The sequence below is a fragment of the Amblyomma americanum genome, chromosome 8 (assembly GCF_052857255.1).
Source record: "Amblyomma americanum isolate KBUSLIRL-KWMA chromosome 8, ASM5285725v1, whole genome shotgun sequence".
NCBI classification, from domain to species: domain Eukaryota; kingdom Metazoa; phylum Arthropoda; class Arachnida; order Ixodida; family Ixodidae; genus Amblyomma; species Amblyomma americanum.
In genome coordinates this window covers 83483497-83505226 of record NC_135504.1, presented here as the reverse complement: position 1 = coordinate 83505226, position 21730 = coordinate 83483497, and positions in this window count along the sequence as shown.

The following is a 21730-nucleotide window of genomic DNA, read 5'->3' as shown; positions in this document are numbered from 1 at the left end:
CGGGGGTTCTGAAATTGCAAAATGTATGTGTTTTTTTAGTGCCTTTTCACGCAGACATGCGGATGAATACACGTCTGATATTTGTGAGGCGCAATTCGAGCGCTTGCTCTTCGGTGGTTTCAGTGGGCAGCGGATAGGCGGTTATGCATCCACTATCACTTTTCATTTGGTTCATTAAGGACAATTTTCCCAGCGTGGGTCATCGTGTGTGCAGTACGTAGTATACACCGGCAAGCTAGGCCGGAGTTTTGCAACTTTCGTTCGTGCTCGTTCTCTGTAGGCAGAAGCTGCAGCATGTGATATGCAGATGAATTAGCATTCACGGTAAACACATTTCCCCGGAGAGAAAGGTTCAACTTGCTTATGCCGTTCGTTTTGATTATGCCTGCAATTCTTGCCGACAGAAGCGGCAGGCTGCAGTTGGACAGAACGTACCCCGATTCCTTTCCGCTTACAGCTCACAGAATGCCGTACGGGAATGTAAAAATTACTGTGACCACGTCTCAATCATAAGAGTACTCTGCAAGCACATTGCGCAATCAATCGACACACAAGCGATATTTGACAGCACAGTGCGCCGTTTGATGAGAAATGCCCATGCGGTGTTTCACTAGGTTGTGACGAATGAAATACGTTAGCGCATGTCTGCTATACACGCATGAATTTTAGGAACACTCGCAAATTACGTGTACACTTCACGAAAGCACAGAATGCACCGAAGGCGACGCGCTCGAGCCGTCTACAACGATGTATACGTGCGTGATCGCGGATAGCAGTTTTTTCTGCAGTCTGCGGCTGCCTCCTATAGTTTCGAGTAGATTTCTTGACGCCAGTGGAGCCCCTTTCTACCGTACACGAGCGTTGGAACAAGACGCAGTTGCATGCGACGCAGCGGAGAGCATCTGCCTTTCTTTGAGATGGGGGGAGGGGGGAGGAGAGACTCGCTTAAGGCGCATGCAGAAGAGGCCATAAAGTAAGCCGGAACTTATTAGGTGACGCAGCGACAGAGTATCCGCCTGGGACGCAAGAAGTGTATGTTTGAAATCAAGAATGAACTTATAGAGTAGATATGTGCTATTACCTGAGATGGAATGAGATCAAAGAGGTTTTTTTTAATATTAGGAGACATTAACCGTCGTTTGCACAAAGTTTCAATTCGGGAAATGTATTAGTATATTGAAGTCAATGCTGTTAAAGTTTGGGTGTTAAAAACACCCTCATCATCAAATAATCGCAAGTAGAGGTAATGTTGGCAGGATTTTTGCTATTGTAAAAGAGCAAAAGCAAGGGTCTAAGCCCTGAAGCTTTGGGAACAAATCAAATGAACAGGGAAAGAGGGAACGAATACTGGCTTGCGTAGAGAACCAGTGCTTTGTTAGTAAAAAAAAAGTTGCAGTGCCATTCTATCGCTAAAGGACTAAGGTTTAGGATTCGACCCGAGAGCTCACCGCGGTCTCGCATCACCCCTCTTCAGGCACCCCCTTGGCATGCTGTGCCTTGTGCTGGCCTACTCCGTAGCCTGGAGCCATCACGGGGCCATCGGAGGCATCGGCGGCCTCGCGTAGAGACTGCCCTGGGGCGTCATCATCACCGTCGCTGGCAGCGGCGCCATCTCGCTCGTCGTCAAGGTTAGAGCAGATTTTTAAATCTCTAATAAGGAAGTAATTACTGATTTGCATCCAGTCAAGCTCAAGCGCAGCTATACAGCTACGGAGGAAAGCTATACAGAAACTCCGCAGAAACTTCGCAGGTAAAGAAAAATTTGTCCTGGTCCGGGGTTCGAGCCCGGGAGCTTCGTTTCACCGCAGCAGTCACTCTAGCAGCTCAGCTAACCAGGACGGCAACACTTTCCAAATCTCAGTTGACCAGATGAGGCTCACTCACTAAGCTACTGCTGAAAATGACAATTCAGAAAAAAAGTGTAGGAGATACTTAAGCTGCAGCCATAAGGGTATGACGCGATGGCGTTAAAGGGTAATGACCACATTAGCAGAATTGGTCATTCACTGATGGCGCAGTGGCGCTGCGGCTAAAGGTTTCTCTTCCCAACCAACCTCTCGTGACCAATCATTAACTGCCACATTCTACAGTGGGCAGTTTGCCCACTATCGGGTGGGAAGGTTGTGACAACCCCACAAGGTCACGTTGCTTAGGTGGCCCACCGGCCTCCTAGGTACACCGGCCTCTGGGCACTTGCCAGAGTTGTGCTCGTGATTTTTCGCTCAAAATGCCGATGCCGACAACGCCGACACCGCATTTTCTGGTGAACAGGGCATTTAACGCTGTCGAGTTAAAAGATGGCATCATATGGCAAACTGGCAGGTGGCGGATGAATTAATGAATGGTCGCGCGAAGCTGCTCCGGGCAACCTGGATCGCACAAGTCCCAATGCTGGCAGCACATGCCACCCCAGGGCAGTGGCGAGCGCTTAACCGCTGCACCACTGCGCCAGAAGTGATATGAAGACTTCTAAGGATCTGTGATTGTTAAGTATAGAGAACGACCAATTCTGCTTATATGGGCATTAACTCATTATTTACCGCTTCATACCCTTGGACCCTTGGACCGCGTGGACCATGCTACGGCGGCGTCTGCCTTCACGAAGTTAGCGCGCAGATCAGAAGCGGTGCGGCGGCATCGCGGCAGCGGCTACGTAGAGCCATGCAGAGGTAGCATTGCTAGTTTCGTGGCATCGGGTTACATGGCGCCGCAGTGCGGGGCGACCGCGTTCACGAAGCGTTAATTAAGAACACAAATTCGTACATTGTCGCAGTAATTCACAGCCACGTTTCTGCATGGCTCCAAAGAATTTCGCACCTTTTTGGTGGAACAGCCACAGTACAAAAGTCGCTCAGAATGTTTTACGGAAGTTCGCATCGCGAGATTTCTGCTGTTTTTCAACACCCATTGGGCTGACGCTTAGCGGCACCTATTGGCCGTTTAACAAAACTAATTACTGTGTATGACGCCATAGGCGCTAGACGGGACAAGTCTAACTTTGCCCCATTGACCCTGTGTATTGGTCTCAAAGCACCATTTCTGTAGATTCGTGTTTACTCTTTACGCGCGCACCAATGAGCTCAGTCCCAGTGCTGGGAGGTAGGGTTTACCTTGTGGCACATCTTTCTTTAATCGCCATTGAATCGCCGCTTGTTCACTCTTTCCAAATTATCTTTTCAGTTGTCGCTCCATTTGAAAGTCTTTATTGCGGTATCTAGCACGTACACAAGTTTCAAGCAATAAAGATTCATGCGAACACCCTCTTCCAGCGGCCTCCAACCCATTATCTGCCATGTGTTGACAGGTTTCGTTTCCCCCTCCCCACCCCCAACCCCCGCAGGAGACCGGCTTCGGGCTGTGGCTGACGGCGCACTTGAAACGCAGCACGGCGGGACTGCTGGTCAAGCAGTCCATCCTGGCCGTGTCCGCATCGATAGTCACCGAATTGATCACCAACTCCTCAGCACTCTCCTTGCTGCTGCCAGCCGCCGTCGACGTTGTGAGTATTTGGCACACACTACTCGAAAAATATAGGCTTGCGCTTCTACTTTAGTTCTTTATAGCATCTGTGATTGGTACAGTCCCGCGACGGGATGCATCGCGCGACTAACGACAGTTATTATGCTTGGGAAAAAGGACCAATCTGCAGCGCATGGGTAGACACGTCCATGTCGAAGCTGATCGCGAGATATTGCAGGAATGTTTGCCCAGTGAGAGAAATAAAGCTTGACACTAGAAAATCATAATAGTCCTGGAAAATACTTTCTGGACTTAGAATCATCATAGAACTTTTATAGAAGCGTATCGTATGCAGCATATAAGTTCCGGCGATTTCAGGAAACTTACAAAAACGATGGCCAACAAGAAATTATTATAGATACAATTTGAAGCACTAAAGACAGTCACACAATACTTGAGTAATATATGCCGAATATATCACAAAAATAGCCCCCGTAAACATTACTTTCGGAAAAAAGTCCAATCTAAAGCACATGGGTAGACACGTCCACGTCGAAGCTGATCGCGAGATATTGCAGGAATGTTTACCCAGTGAGAGAATTAAAGCTTGACACTAGAAAATCTTAATAGACCTGGAAAATAGTTGCAGGACTTAGAATCATCATAGAATTTTTATGGAAGCGTATCGTATGCAGCATACCGATTCCAGCGATTTCAGGACACTTACAAAAACGATGAGCAACAAGAAATTATTATAGGTACAATTTAAAGCACTAAAAACAATCACTCAAGAATTGCATAATATATGCCGAATATATCACAAAAATAGCCCCGTAAACATTACATATAACGGAGTTATAACATATAACATTACATATAACACAAAATTATATACATCCGATAAATGTAGCAACACATAGGTTGTTAGTTTTGTTACCGAAGCCCTTGGGATGTGCACTTTTGCAGGGAGCTGTACAAGTACCCCTACAGTAAAATCGGTCATGCGTCTGTGTCACATATATTAAGGAGCCTAAATTAAATTTGAAATGAAAAAGCTGTGAAGAAGACGACGCAAATTAACCGAGGAATAAAGAAGAGGAAGAAGAAGCATCCGGTTAGGTGGAGAGAATTGATTGGTGGAGAAGCATTCGGTGAGGTGGAGAGAGATGATTGGTGGACAAGAAAAGACGACGACGACAAGGCTTACGTGGACAGACACCGAGCCTATAAGAGGGCGAGTGAGAGCGGGGCACTTGGGGGAACAGCAGAGAAGCGGAGGCTCCGGCGTGTCAGAGACACTGGCTGGAAAAGAGCGACGCCGGCTACTGCTCCGGTGAGCTCGCGTTCTACGACATCGCATCGTGGACTTACTGCCGTGCCTGAGACCGTTCCGGGGAGTCAACGGAGGACGCTACCACCTGCTACGGCCAGGGGTGTCTCCAGCGCTGTTGCCACCCATCCGGGTGGTGCCCCCAACGCCAACAACACCGGCGTCACATCCACGGGCGTTTGGACCGTGAGCTTGTACGACGCAGCCAGTGACGCCAGCCCAAGCACGGCGAACGCCGCCTCGACGCCGCCTACTGGATCCATACAACGCCGCAGCCACACCGAACCAAACGTGAGCACGAACGCCGACCGCTAATAGTAGATCACTAATAATAGACGCTAGTAGCAGTGTGCATGGGTCGTGTGTATTTATAATATTTGTGTTTTGTGTTAGTTTTGTTAGTTTTGTGTTCTAGTGTGTGTGCCACGTAGGGTGTATTAAATGTGCGTATGTGTGGGCACACCTGTCGCCTAGTCCATTCTTTCGGTCCGAGTGTTCTCCGGAGAGATCCGTGACAAAGATAAATGGCGAGCCTGCCAGCTAGGATACATTTCCTTTTTCTTTCTTGCTTTGTCTCGGATCTTTCCGATCTCTCGACGGCAGAAAGTATGGACTTGGCAAGAACGTTAGAGCTGGCGCACAAGCGGGGGTTAAGCAAGGAAGAGGCGATACGTCTCTGTGACGAGAGGAAAGAAGAGGCAGAAAGGCACAGAGAGGAAAGGGCGCAAGCACGCGCAGACGCTCATGAAGCAGAAGAACGCGAGGCGAAAAGAGCTCGCGAGGCGGAAGAGCGAGGATATAAAAGAGCTCGCGAGGCAGAAGAACTGGAGAAGAGAAGGATAGAACGGGAGAAGAAGTTTATTTTGCCGAAACAGGCGCATGTTGCGGGAGGATATGAGGAGATCACGGACAATGATCAGCGTTCCTTAGCGGGTAGAGAATCTCCTAGACTGGCCAGAGTTTGTCCAAGGAAGCTGATGGCTCCTTTTGATGACAAGAGAGATGATTTGGATGCATATCTGCAACGATTCCAGCGGATAGCTTTGGGGCAAGGCTAATAATAATAATAATAATTGGTTTTGGCAGGAAAGGAAATGGCGCAGTATATGTCTCATATATCGTTGGACACCTGAACCGCGCCGTCAAGGAAAGGATAAAGGAGGGAGTGAAAAAAGAAAGGAAGAAGAGGTGCCGTAGTGGAGGGCTCCGGAATAATTTCGACCACCTGGGGATCTTTAACGTGCACTGACATCGCACAGCGCACGGGCGCCTTAGCGTTTTTCCTCCATAAAAACGCAGCCGCCGCGGTCGGGTTCGAACCCGGGAACTCCGGATCAGTAGTCGAGCGCCCTAACCACTGAGCCACCGCGGCGGGTGGGGCAAGGCTGGGAGCACAGTGAATGGGCCACGGCATTGAGCATGTGTTTAGTCGAAGAGGCGCTGAATGTTTTTGGAAGGATGCCTGCTGCTGATTCCATGGACTACGAGAAAGTAAAAAAAGGCACTCGTCCAAAGATTCAGGCTTACGGCGGAGGGTTTTCGTGAGAGATTTCGCACCGCGAAACCTGAGGATTCGGAAACCGCGAAGCAGTTTTCCTGCAGGCTGACAAACTATTTTGATAGGTGGCTTGATATGTCAAATACAGAAAAAAGTTTTGAAGGGGTGCGTGACAAGCTGGTCACAGAGATATTTTTAGCGTGTTACAGCTCAAAGCTGGCTCTATTCCTGAAAGAAAGAAAGTTGTGTTCGTTGGAAGAGTTCGCCGACACTGCTGACCAATTCCTCGAGGCTCAGTGGTTGAGGAATTTGGGTAAGGCAAAAGAGGAAACCCAAAAGACCCTAGAGACAGATGCAGCAAAACCAAGAGTATATGGCGGTGCATCTAAGGCGCCAGTAAGGTGTTTTCTCTGCGGCAAGGTGGGACATCGTGCAGCTGACTGTCGAACTAGTAGCGCTGCCCAAAAAAACACAGGTTGTGGGTCAAGGTTGTAAGAGGAGGGGTCATACTATGGATGAGTACCGATACAGAACGCAGGACCGAGCTACATGCGTTGTCGACTCAAGGGTAGAACTTGTCACGCCACCCGAAGTTCCACATCTGAAAGGAGAGCAAACGCCGCTGGAAAATGAGGCAGTGAGTGGAACACCCAAGTCGAAAGCAGCAATGCCAGTGGTGGTTGGACAAATAGGGGACCGTCCTATATTGGTGCTTAGAGACAGCAGAGCCAACACAGTCTTGGTTCGTAGAAGCCTAGTGAAGGACGAGGATCCTACAGGGGAAGCGTCGGCCGTCATTCTTGTAGATAGCACAGAGAAATACCTTCCTGAAGCAAGGATTCTAGTGTCCACGCCATATTATACTGGGTAGGTAGTGGCAAAATGCGTAGGCCAACCCATCTAAGATCTCATCTTGGGGAACATTACGGGTGCAAGAGTTGTCGAAGACCCCGATCCCGAGTGGAGGATGCTCGATGTTGAAGAACATTCAAAGGAGGAAAGGCCCGCGACAGCTCAGACGGGTGCAGTCAGTTTCTCGTCGGCAGTTGAGACAAGAGCTCAAGCGACATCCCGAGCAACGCAGCGTCCGCTCTCTACTCCTGTTGCGATGTGTTTGAGCGTAACACCGGGCGAAATTGCAATTAGGCAAAAAGAAGACCCGAGCCTGAGGACCTGCTTCGAAAGAGTCGGGGAAAAAGTGAAAAGAAAGAAGAGTCGTAAGTCCTTCGAATATCAATTGGTAAATGGTCTTCTGCACAGCGAATGCATATTTAGTTCAGGAAGGCGGGTCCAACAGCTGGTGTTACCGAGAGATATGCGAGATACCGTGCTACACTTAGGACATGATGCCATTATGGCCGGACACCAGGGTGTTCAAAAAACGGTGTCTAGGATCAGCGAGGAGTTCTTTCGGCCGGGTGATCAGAGTGACGTTAAGCGGTTTGTTCGCTCATGCGACGTGTGCCAGCGCACAGTTCCGAAGGGAAGAGTTGGTCCCGTACCTCTGGGCAAGATACCAGCCATCGACCTACCGTTTCAGCGAGTGGCGATTGACATTGTGGGGCCAATCTCTCCAGTATCCGCCAAAGGTAATAGATATGTGCTTACTCTGGTTGATGTGGCCACTGGTTATCCTGACGCTATTCTACTGAGAATTATTGACAGTATCCAAGTGGCGGAGGGTCTTGTGGAATTGTGTTCGCGTTATGGGTTCCCGAGAGAAGTTTTGAGTGACCGGGGCTCGAACTTCACATCGGAGCTAATGAAGGAGGTTAACCGCCTTTTGTCAGTAAGGCAATTACTGACAACGCCTTACCATCCCATGAGTAATGGGCTTGTAGACCGGTTCAACGGCACCCTCAAAAACATGATCAAGAAAATGTGCCAGGAGAGAGCTACTGATTGGGATAGATATCTCCCAGCTCTTTTGTTCGCTTACTGCGAAGTACCACAAACGAGTATTGGTTTCTCGCCTTTCGAGATGTTATATGGGAGAACCGTTAGAGGTCCACTTACAATAATCAAGGAGCTGTGGGCTAATAAGGAGATTGCATCAGATCTCAACACAACATACACATACGTTTTTGAGTTGCGGGACCAGTTGGAAGAAACATGCGGGCTTGTACGTCAAGGCCTGCAAAGGGCGCGCGACCGCTATAAGGGCTACTATGAAAAGAAAGCCATTCAGAGGAATCTTGATCCGGGCGACAGGGTTCTCGTCCTGCTACCCACGGATCATAATAAGTTACTGATGCAGTGGAAGGGCCCGTACCTTCTGACGCGGAAGAAAAAGGACATGGATTATGAGATATTGATAGATGGCACTAAGACGGTTTTTCATGTAAATATGTTGAAGAAATATTTAGAAAAAGGTTTCGTACGGCGGTACGCCCCCAGGGAAGCTTGTTCGGTTGTGGCCGAGGAGACAGGCGATTTTGCTGAGGTGCCCACGTGTAGTGGGAAGGAAAAATGCAGGAGGGGATGAATTACTGAAGAAGCCCAACTGGAATGAAGACAAGGATTACAGCTCCACTCCAAATCAAGGGGGAGATGTTTTCGGATGGGCCAGATAAAGCGGAGGTCATATGTTACAAATTAGACTTGTATAGACTTGGGGCGACGGACTTGGGGCCACGGCTCTTGGGGCCACGGCACTGTCCACGAAATGCCTCGCCACTCGCCGTTCCTGCTGTTCCAGGTGCTGCTGCTCACCGGCTATCACCTGCCTGTTTCATCGACTTGCCGACCGGTTCCGCAATCTTGCGACGCTAGCTGGTTTCTGGACGGCTGCGGCTGCTCATCCGATCATCTGTGCGCACCCCTGCCGATTTTGGACACTTTCGACCTTCGGGCCTGGCAACATGCTACATTTTCAGCTGACGATGACACCTACATAAAGCACTCGAATTTCACCGCCCCCTTGGGCCACGGCACTGTCCACAAAATGCCTCGCCACTCACCGTTCCTGCTGTTCCAGGTTGGTTATTACGAGTGTTCTTGTTACCGTGATGATGATGTCTGTCTTGTAGCAGTGTCGTGGCCACCCCATATTCTGAAACGTTTCCGCTCGGCGGCAGTGTACATTTGGTGCATTTTGGTCCTGGATGGGGACGAAACAAACCCAGGCCCTATGACGAAGGGCCAAGAGGAAAAGCTCGAACTGGTATATGTAACTGTTCAAAGGCTTGAGACGAACCACGCGAATATCCTCGAAAGTGTTAACAAGATTCTTACAATTCATATTGGCCTGCAAAATGAAATGAAGACTTTAAACGATCGTGTGCATGAACTTGAACTTAAAATCGAGTCTATTCCAGTTCTTCAAAGTGACTTACAGTCATTAGCTACCCGTGTGCAGGAACTGGAACTTAAAAAACAGTCAGTGCCTAAAACAGTATCTGCCACGAGTTGTACACACGATGTATCCAACATTCAAGTAAAACTTGACGACCTGGAAAATCGTTCCCGCCGGTCTAATATTCTTTTTATGGTGTTCAGAACACTGATGAGTCTGAAACTTGGGAAGACTCTGAGCGTCATGTGAACGAATTCTGTTCTAGCAAACTTGGTATCACGTTGTCTTCCTTAGCCCGTGCACACCGCATAGGCCATTTTTCTCAGGAAAAAAAAGACCCTTTATTGCAAAGCTGTTCAACTAAAAAGAAGTCGTAACGCTTATGAGTAAGGGCTATAAACTCAAAAATACCGATTTCAGCATTTTGCGAGATTACTCGAAAACGGATCGTGAGAAACGCAGCCAACTGTGGAAGTATGCGAAATCAGTAAAGAAAGAAGGTGACAAGCTCCGTTTGTCTTTTGATAAACTGCTTATCAATGGTGTCTCGTATTTCTGGGATGATCAAACCAGTAGCGCAGTGCGCGTGTCCCTTGCCTGACGCATCCCTTCCAGTTCCCGTAAAGTGGCTGGCAAACCACCCGTGCGACCAAACGCGCAGCGTTGCTCCAATAACGATGTCAGTTTTCTGTACACTAACATAAGGAGTGTTCTTTGTAAAAACGTAGCACTTTCTTCTTTAATTGATTCATGCTGCTCCTCGGTCATCGCGCTTACCGAGACTTGGTTAAATGACATGGTTCCTGATGATGTCGTTTTCGTCTGTGACTCCGAATTCAACATATTTCGTTGTGACCGCACGGGCCGTAGAGGTGGCGGTGTCCTTCTGGCTGTCAATAAAGGGCTCACTGCTGTGCCTATCGAGGTCACGTCGTACCTAGAATCGGTATGGGTCCAGTTGAGTTGTGGTCCCACGGTCGCCATCATTGGCGTCATTTACCGCCCTCCGAACATGAATTCTTCATTCACAAGTCAGTTTTCTAATTTACTAAGCAATCTTACTTGTCGTTCCCGAATTCAAGCTTACTTTTACTTGGTGACTTTAACTTTCCGGCTATTAACTGGTCGTCATTAACAGCTCCTGCCAATCATCCTGAAGCTCAGGCTTTCCTCCAGTCCTGTCTCGATTTCTCTTTGCAACAACTTATTTTTGAACCTACGCGTCGTTCCGCCACTACAGCCAATATTCTCGATCTTATCTTGACAAGTGATCTTTACCTTTGCTCCAACATTGCGCTCTTAGATGGCCTTTCCGACCATTCCATAACCACGGGTAACCTGAATTTTGTGCCCCATAAAAAGGTAACTCGCACTAAACAAATAAGGTGCTACAACCGAGCAAACTTCGGTGAAATAAACGGTCAGTTGTCAGTCTTTGCCGATCATTTTCTTCACGATTTTTCGTCACACTCCGTGGAAACGAACTGGAACCTGTTCAGCGTGAAACTTGCTACTCTCATTGACAGATTCATACCAGTCATCAGTATCCCATGCACTAACACAGCACCTTGGTTTAATAGGCATCTACGTCGCCTTAATAACAAGAAAAAGCGCCTTTACAGACAAGTCGCCAAGAACAGACACTCCGAATCTTGGCAACGGTACAATCTATGTGATAAGGAATATCAGTCTGAGTTGATATCTGTACGTAGGCACTTCTTCACACACGATCTACCGGCAATGCTAACAAACAATCCACGGAAGTTCTGGCAGATAATAAACCCCGCTAATCATCCTGAGATTACTCTTACCAACGCGGAAGGCAGCAGTGTTCCAGCGGCCGAATGCGCCGAACTTTTCAATAACGCATTCACATCCGTTTTTACCCGTGAAGATCTCTTTCTACCTCCTATTTCTGTCAGCACTTCTAATACGTCAATGTCCGAAATATGTATGAGTGAGACAGGTGTCTTATCCTTACTAAGGAAGCTTAAAACAACATCAGCATCAGATCACCTTGGCTTTAATAACAAAATACTCAAAAATTCATCTGATGGTATTCATCGCATCTTGTCCGCTATTTTTTCACAATCTCTATCATCAGGCGTAATTCCGCTGGACTGGCGCCTAGCTAAAGTTGTGCCAATTTTCAAGTCTGGTGATCGTTCCTCACCACTAAATTACCGACCCATTTCATTAACTAGCACTGTTTGCAAACTTCTTGAACACGTAATTCACTCGCAGGTAATTAACTATCTTGAAGAACATAACATTATCTTTAAATATCAACATGGGTTCCGTAAAGGCTACTCATGCGAAACGCAACTTGCCGGATTCATTCAAGACATACATTCATCGATTGATGCTGGCATTCAAGTAGACTCCATATTTCTTGATTTTTCTAAAGCTTTCGACAGAGTACCTCACAACCGGTTATTAATGAAACTAGAACTGCTTAATATTCACCCTCTTGTCATTGCATGGATTAAAGTTTTTCTCTTTTCCAGGTCTCAATTTACAGCTGTCAATAACCACAATTCGTCTTTCAGTCATGTACACTCTGGCGTCCCACAAGGAAGTGTGCTTGGCCCCTTACTTTTCCTAATATTTATCAACGATTTACCGGATTCCATTTCTTCCCATATCAGACTTTTTGGTGATGAGTGTGTAATTTATCGCAAAATTTATTCTAACACCGATTGCCAATCCCTTCAATCTGACCTGGATTCAGTAACAGCATGGTGCTCAACCTGGCTTATGCAACTTAATCATTCAAAAACTAAATTGATGTCTTTTACTAACCGAATGTCTCGAATTCAAACAGCATACTCCTTAAATATTAGCTCACTCGAGCTAGTCACCACGTATAAGAACTTAGGACTTCACCTTGATTCAGACTTAGCATGGAACCACCATATTACCTTATGCTTGCATCTGCTAATCGGTCATTAGGTCTCTTAAAACATAACCTAAAGCATGCTCCTCCTCACCTCCGTGCCCATGCCTATACCACTCTAATCCGACCTAAAATCGAATATGCCTCGGCTATTTGGGACCCTTACCAATCTTACCTAATAAATAACATTGAATCATTCCAGAACCGCGCCGTTCGTTTTATTTACTCCGATTATTCACGTAACACCAGCATCACAGCCTTAAAGAAACGACCAGGTCTCCAGGATTTATGTCTCCGCCGCAAAATTGCACGACTATCACTTTTCCATAAACTTTATCATCATCCATCACTTCATAACGACTTTTTTTTGCCTCCTTCGATTTTTGACCGCCGCGATCATCCCTCTAAAGTTAGGCGTTTCACGTGCAGAACATTTAACTATGCGCATTCTTTCTTACCACGCACAATATCTGACTGGAACACTCTGCCTTCACATGTCGCAACCACCACTGATCCTGATAAATATTTTAATCTTATATCTTCAATAACTACTTGTTAACTCTTCGCATACATTGTTATTTTTTCATGGCTTCCTTTACAGGTTATGTTATTGCAGGGTACGTTATTAAATGATTCATTGCATTAGTGTTCTGTTTGTATAATTTTAAAACTGCAGTAATCCTCGTTCTTTGCCGCGCTGCCATTCTTTTGATTCTTTTGCTTACTTAAGTCATGCGAAGTGTCTTATTTTTGCTTTTGTTGTTTTATATTTGTGGTTTTGCTTTATTCTGTTCAATTGCCTGTGCCCCCCCCCCTCTATGTAATACCCTCTCGAGGGCCTTTAGGGGTATTCTGTATAAATAAATAAATAAATAGAGATAGAGCTAACTGAAAAGCTCTAGGTATCTCTGGGATATATCTTGTTGTTGCTGTATCTATGGGATTTATCTTGTTGTTGTTGTTGCTGTTGTTGGTGTTATGTGATTATAAAAGAGAATGTGTTGTGGACACGAACATGTTTATTAAGTACTCTGTACGGACAGCGGCAGTAGTGTGTTAGTGATCTGAAAACGCAATCTGGTGTGCTGTGTTAGCGGTGTGCGTTTGGTATGTTAGACAACTGCGGTGCGGTGTGTGCTGGGTTCATAGTCGCCACAGAAGATAGTCTGTTGGCTCGATGGCTTGGAGATGAGGGTGACGTGAGCAGTTTTTCATGGAAAAACTCTTGACAGAGGGGGCCCTTGTCACATATAATAAGGAGCCTAAATTAAATTTTAAAGGAAAAAGGTGTGAAGAAGACGACGCAAATTAACCGAAGAATAAAGAAGAAGCATTCGCTGAGGTGGAGAGAGATTACTGGTGGAGAAGCATTCGTTGAAATGGAGAGAGATGATTGGTGGAGAAGAGAAGAAGACGACGACAAGGCTTACGTAGACTAACACCGAGGCTATAAAAGGGCGAGTGAGAGGAGGCACTGGGGGGAACCGCAGAGAAGCGGAGGCTCCGGCGGGTCAGGGACACTTTGGCTGGAAGAGAGCGACGCCGGCTACTGCTCCGGTGAGCTCGCGTTCTACGACATCACATCGTGGACTCCCTGCCGTGCCTGAGCCCGTTCCGGGGAGTCAACGGAGGACGCTACCACCTGCTAAGGCCAGGGGTGTCTCCAGCGCTGTTGCCACCCATCCGGGTGGTGCTCCCGACGCCAACAACACCGCCATCACCTCCACGGGCGCTTGTAGCGGGAGCTAATACGGCGCAGCCAGCGACACCAGCCCCAGCACGTCGAACGCTCCTCGACGCCGGCTACTGGATCCATACAACGCCGCAGCCGCACCGAACAAACCGTGAGCACGAACGCCGACCGCTAAAAATAGAACGCTAGTAGTAGACGCTAGTAGCAGTGTGCCCGGGTCGTGTGTATTTATAGTCTTTGTTTTGTGTTAGTTTTGTTAGTTTTGTGTTCTAGGGTGTGTCACGTAGGGTGTATTTAATGTGTGTTTTTGTGTGTACACCCGTCGCCTGGTATATCCTTTCGGTCCGAGTGTTCTCCGGAGAGATCCGTGACAGTCTGAGGAAACCTCGGGCTGTTTCTCTCAAACACATGAATAAACGAATTTCAAGCCCATACAACTGGTGTAAAGTATGTAGCACGCGCGCCAAATCTGTATTAATGTGAATTTACTGATCTTCGTAGTTGAAATTTTTTGGCGCTTTTGTGATTTTTTCCATTTGGGGGGGGAATCTGTGCGAAATTTGTCATTAGGCGTTGAAACACTTTCGCCTAGTTACGGCTTAATGTTTTCCCGCGTTGCACAATTCATTATCATCCCGCCTGGCTACGCCCACTGGAAAGCGAATGCCTATCCCATATCTCTCCAATTAACTCTTTCCTTTGCCAGCACGGCCACATTCTCCCTGCAAACTTCTTAATTTCATTTACCCATCTAACTTTCTGCCGCCCCTTGCTACGCTTACCTTCTCTTGGAATGCAGTCCGTTATCCTTAAGGACCATTGGTTACCATTCCATCGCATTACACACCCTGGCCAAGCGAATTTCTCCCTTTTGATTTCGACTAGGATGTCATTAAGCCTTGCTTGTTCTCCGACCAACTTTTCTCTCCTTGTGTCTCTTTATGTTAAACCTGCAGCTGGTGCAGCTGGTGTTAAACCTGCAGCACCTCACCAGCTGCAGCACGTGCAGCTGGTGAGGTGCTGCGCCGAACTTTTTAGCGGTTCTACATCTGCGCATGTTACCTTCCTCTCCATCACTTATACAAAGGAGGCGTGACATATAGTAAGGCTGTTCTCTGTGAAAAGGAAGTTTTGGGCGAAATCTTGTGTATCAGTTCAACCGCATAGACGGTAGGTTATGGACGTGGTACCCTGGCCCAAGGAATTTTCGGCACTGATCTTTAAAAAAAACATCGCGAGAATGTTTCATTACGGGATCCGCTTTTTATTAAGAAACTCCCAAATCAGGGCATTCCTAGTGCCATATAAATGCCTTCACCGTCATCTCAAATGCATGCCTCATTGCTAGCGATGCCCTGATTTTCCAAAAAAAAAGTGGCAGCTTGAGATTCGTAAATTTTAAGCAGAGAGGCTGCCGTAATAAGTACGATGCGACTTCAAAGTCTGGCTCCTTCTCGTGAAGTGTATCAATGTCCGCAAATCATTATACCGGGTTTAATCCAGACAACTGTTTATGCAATCATAATGTTCCTCCGACCTCTCTTATCATGCCATTTTCCCTCTCCCTAACTGGTCAGAGGAAAAAGTGGACCAGTACAGACGTCCATCTGCCACTGGAACCCCAATTTCCAACGATCTCTTTCAGTTTGTGTTCACTTGGTCCTCGTTCACTTTTTGCTTCACCCAGTGACGCATGCTGAGGGATACGACGTCACACTCCCCGTGACAAAACTAGTTAATTTCGCTATTTGCTTGTTTAAACAGGTTCTGCTCCCATTTCGCACTAGTGGGCCGACAATGACGGATAACGAGGAACGGTGACGCGTTTAATCCGCCCAAGGATCTTGATAGACATAAGATCGGCCTGCCGCCCTGTAAAGATGGCTGGCAGCGGCGCCGCGAACATAGCGGATGTGCCTGAAAATGGCCGTTTGCCTCGCCACGTGCTTTTTACTTAGTCACAGTGATATTTGGCCAATTGAAACGAAACTGCTAGAAAATATTCTCCCTACTCTGCCATTCTGCTTATTCTTTGAACCTGAAACCGCCGCTTTCCCTTACATAGCTAGTAGCCTAAGATACCTGCCTCATGGCGCGTTCACACTTGGACATTCGGCGGCGAGAGCGATCTTCCGCGGCAGATTCCGCCGAAATACCCAGCGGAAAGGCCGATCGGTCCAGGACCAAATTCTGCCGCCGGAAAAAAAGCCACTGAATCTCGTCAGCCAATAGGAAGGCGATACCCGCGGCGACAAACATGGTGGCGCCCTTCGATGCAAGACGCCTCGCTTCGGACTGGATTCGTCGCTGTTACTGCATTTTTCAGCACGTTCACATGCCATAAAAGAGCCAGCAATCTTTCGCTTTGTCTTATCTCGCCCATAAGAAAACGTTTGAGCGATAAATTTGCTTTAATTTTTATTTCGGGTGACGATTCTTCCCCTTTTAGGCTTAAGAGGGGCGTCGAGTTGTTGACACCAATGGTTCCTGTTCTAACCACCAGATGGCGCCACTGGGCGTTTAAAAAGTGAGAATGTTAGAAAGGTCGTAACGTCCGACAAAATAGCTGCATTTAGCGTACGCAAACGTGCATAAGGTTTTGTTGTGTAGACAGCATCGATTAACCTCTTGCCACATCTGTGAACGCCGTGAGCAGACGACACACACACGACGAGCGGCGATGCGGTGGCCGGGAAGTGTGAACGAGACAACATTTCGGCGGCAGCGGATTCCGCTTGCTCTCGCCGCCGAATGTCCAACTGTGAACGCGCCATAAGTGGCAGCCGAGCTCATCAAAACCGCTCTAAGCTCACCTGCATAGCAAAAAAAACAGCCTTCTATCAAAAAGCTCAGGTGATAGCCTATGAGAATACGTGTGCCTGCATGACACCTCCTTTGAGAAAAGCGCAACGTAAAAGTGCCTGGTAGGTGCCCAATAAAGGGATAACCTTCTGCATTTGATGCAATAGCGGTAATCCAGGTGCAGCAAAAAGTATCCTGGAGTTTTTATGTTACTATATATACCATGCGCGACTTGAGGCGACTAGAGGGTAGTCAGTTACGTGAGGTACACAATAGTGTAATGCTTAGTTTCGGCCTTCACAAAGGCTGATTAACCGGTAGTTTTTTTTCCTTTTTCTTTGCTCGTCTCCTCCTTGCAGCTACTCAATTGGTTCGCAGTGAAGATCACGGCTCTAATCATGATCCTGCTGACGGTCAACCTCAGCAGCGACCTCCACCGGCTGCCGGACTGCATGTTCTCTGAGAACCAGAATTACACGGTTGCGTTTTCCTACTAGGCGCCATTGCTACAAGCGCCGCTTGCCTGTCATGCCGCCAGGCTTTGGTCATCCATGTTAATGAATAACGGGATTCGTACAGACACACACAATTAAATATCGCAATCGGTTTGCACTCATTCTTTTTATTAGCAAGCCGCCGCTGTGGCCTAGCGGCTATGATGGTCGGCTGCTGGACCGCATGCCGCGAGTTCGATTCTTGCCTCGGTGGTCACATTGCAATGAAGGCGTGATGTTAGAGGCCGTTCCAGTGAGCGATGTCAGTGATCATCAAAAATTTCCGCAGTCCTCCAATAAAGCGTCCCTCATACCCTAAGTCGCTTTTGCGCGTTAAAGCTCAAAATATAACTAAGCTTCCTTATTAGTAAGTGGCACCCAGTATTCACATACCAGCACTCACGAGGCGGTAAAGTTACCTTAAATCTTCTTTACACGTTCTACTTAAGTGACGGATGATTTTGGACTAAGAATCCTCAGTAACTTGCTCCGTGCTGGTGTGCTCGTGCTGTGGAGAGTAATTTGCATATAAGCAAGTAAATTCGCCACCACTCATGTTACGTACAATGTTGCACAAAAACCTCTCCTATTGATAGCCATTAAGCCCTTTTCTGCTCCGAATGCGGCCACCGTAACCGAGAAACTTTCCTAAACTCAATCTCCACATTGGCGCCCCTTTCCTACGCCTATCTCCCCTTGGAGTCTACTCCCCTGACGTAAGCACAAAGGTATGGCTAGTCTGTAAGGCTGAAGTTAGGCATGCGTACGTAATGCGAGAGTTGACGCCAACGTAGTTCGGTACAGATTATACTCCAGCCTAATAACAGAACACGTGCGAGGGGTGCAATTTAAAGCGCAGTACTCAGGAAATATCGCTGAACTGGCTATAAAACCTACGAACAGAGGAAGGAATTATTAGGCAAAATAGTACAGAAAGACTATCACCGTGGTTGTGGGGGTTGCCGAGCGCCCTCCGCATTCTTAGAAAAAGGTATTCGTACTTACTAACTTTGGGGTAGTAAGCGATTGTCACATATGTTACTACCCTGTTAGTAACTGCAGTTACTAACAGAAAGGTTAGTAACAGCTGCTAACCAAATGAGTTAGTAACAGCTGCTACCCGCAGTTAGTAACGGGAAGCTAGTAGTATTTACTAAGAAAACGAATAGAATCATTCTCATATGTTGCTACGTTTTTCGTACGGTGCGCTGGCGTGACTTGTTAATTTTGTGCATACTGGAAAATAAAAGAAGCTACATTGTCAATTTAACTTAATTTGCGAAGCCAGTCACAGATACATTAGAGCGTGCTGGCCGTAAATCACACTCTTAGGTTTACGCTTATTGCGCATTACCTGTACAAATTATGCGTGGTGTTGGCATCAAACAACCTTAGCACGCGCACACAAATGTTCAGAATGCCAGAAAAGCACAAGCAGAAGCACAGGGAAATCTTTATCAGTCTTACATACTCCATAAATATGGCTCTCAGTTACAGGCTAGTGGCTCTAACCCATTGAGCTAAGATACCAGCGTTAATTATGAAGTTGAGATTGTAGAAACTTTACCAAATCGCACGCCCCTGCCCAAATGTTTAATAACAAAAGAACTTTATTCGTACTGAAGCTGTGTCAGTCATATTCTTTGATTTTATTTTAGGATTAAAGGAACGGTTACTAACTAGATATCTACAAGCGACCATAGTGAAAAGGCAGCAAGGGTTAATTCTACTAACTATACCTTGAAGATTGTAGTAAATAGCGAATATTGGCAAAAAAATAGTAACTGCTGCACTTACCTTTTACTACCTTTTTACTATTTTTTAAGAGTGCGGGGCTCGCTGGCAACCAAGCGTTCAATCTCGCCCGCCTAATGGGTCGTTATGTCAGTGCTAAAGTACTTCAGCACTTTTAGGTCACCTCACCCTGGTGTTGCATTAAAAAAGACTGCAAAATCAATTACTGAGTATTTCATTCCTTTATTGTGCTCCACCTCACTCCTCTAAGTTTTGTTTTACATTTGCTTTGCTCGCATTTGCTATTCAGCTTCGTTATTCAAAAGACACTTGAATCATGTGCCGCTGCGTGAACTTTTTGATTCGAAAGTGACGTCACCAGCCACGCGTCATAAATGGGCCTATCACACGTGAATACACAACCGCGGTAATTTTCAGTACATCGTTGCTATTTGTTCCCCACAATCTACATTCCCAACACGCGTATGGGTACCAATTCCGGGGAACTCATTCCCCGAACTTTGAGGAACATTCTGCTCGGTGCCAACTAGCTTGGCTTACTGTTCTTAGGATAACCATTAAGTTCCGACTTCTGCAGTGAACACTCCATGCCCGTCCCTCAAGTATGCGCATCCACCACATCCGCCGCTTCCTGTAGCGCAGCTTCAATCTGCCCGTTCGACCATCGACTCGTCCAGATCGGGGCGTCATCTGCGTACTGTATGTGTCTGACTTCCTGTATGCGCTCCAGCTTCCTAGGGAGCGTAGCCATGCATCGCGATATTGAAAAGCAAGGGGCACAAGTCCGAGCCCTACGGCGTACCCCACTTTGACAAGTATTTGGGATATTCTTATGTGCACCGCCCGACCCCTACCTCCGATACTTCGCCGGCGAAGTAGCAAGCACACACCGCGTGAACGAATTTAAGAGTTTGCGGTTTTGAACTTGCGTACAGTGGCTTGATGCAGACTGAGTGCACAGGTTGAGAGGAGAGAGCTTCAGCGCTCGTGGTTGTCACCAACTTGTCTCTCCGTCGTCCGTTTTGCTCTGTTTTGCTTACAAGACCCTACGCACTGTCAGCTATGCCCGCCGCGCTTATTTTCTCGTACTGCGACGGTAAATGCCCATTGAGGCGGACAAATAGTGTTCGTACATTAATACGTTAATCGCCGCCGCTGCGCGAAACTTCAAGTGGCGGCGCCACGTTCACCTCGCTTTTACGCAATTTTCTGATTTATGAAATCATTATTGTTACCAAACATTACATGTTTGCTAACAGGTAAGCCTACCCTATAAGTCTAGCCTCACTTATAAATCTTTGTTTGTGCCCCTTCAAGGCAACACTACCTGTCGTGGTACCACGTTCACAGTTCGCACCTGCACAGCCTGGAATTACATCTCTGGCAGCTATAGCACTACAATTGAAAATGTTCAGCGCAAACTGACATTCATGGTTGGTGTTATAATGGCCGCCCTCGTTTCCATGACTATGATTTCCTCTTAGCAGCACTCAGTATGTATACCCTCATTGCAGGCGACTCGTGCGTGACAAGCATGTTCCCAGAAAGTTGCATGTGCGCGGTTTCGTTGGCGGTGACCAGTTACTGACGTCAATGCGATTTGCTGTGCTTCAGAGAAAAGCTGCCAAATTATTCGACACATTTTATCCTGACATGTTTGCTGTTCTTCCAATAACTCGTTTGCAAGCTACCTATAATTCGACGTTTGATAACACACGTACATTGCCTTCATTTTCCCCTTTTAATGCTCTGTTTTTTGCTTTATTTGGACGTTTGTTTTCACATTTTCTTTGTGAATTTGATTTGCAATGATTTTTTTTGTTATTGTATGGTGTTTGCAGTTGACCTAGTATGTGTTCTTCACGGCAATTTGGCTGTTGAAAAACGCTCATAATGAAATGTCTGCCTGTATCTTTAGAGAGGGGACGCCTCTGGAACTCTTGATTAAGTAGCTCTAGGCAGACCTTCACAAGGCGACTAAACGAACTAAAAAAAGTTAATCAGCTCCGGACCTTGATCCCAGCATACTTGCTCTGTGTGAAGCGTGTATGATTGATCAGACGCCGGAGATAGTAAAAACAGAATTGAACGCTAAAGCAACGCATATGCTTGCAGGCCGCGCTGGGCGCGGCCAAATCAGACTCATAATCGGAGCTCACGAAAACGATAACGAAGCTCGTGCATAAGAAGAGATTTGCGCCACCAAACTTCTCAAAAGGTTTCAGAACAGATGCACTAGCACGTCACCAGGACTGCAGTGTGTAGACAATCTGTTCGCCAGCAGGGCTAACCCGCACCCCGACTCGGACGTCGTCAAGGCGAGGTACGAGCGGTCCTACAAGATTTGACACTGAACACAGCGCCCGCGAAAGATTCTGCATGCGCATACTCAATCTTGCTAGCTTTGCCGGAGCGAAAAAAACAACTTTCACTCCTACTCTTTTCTTTTTGTTTGAAACAATTGAAAAAATGTTATTTCGAATGCTTGAAAATTGAAAAAGGTTGGAA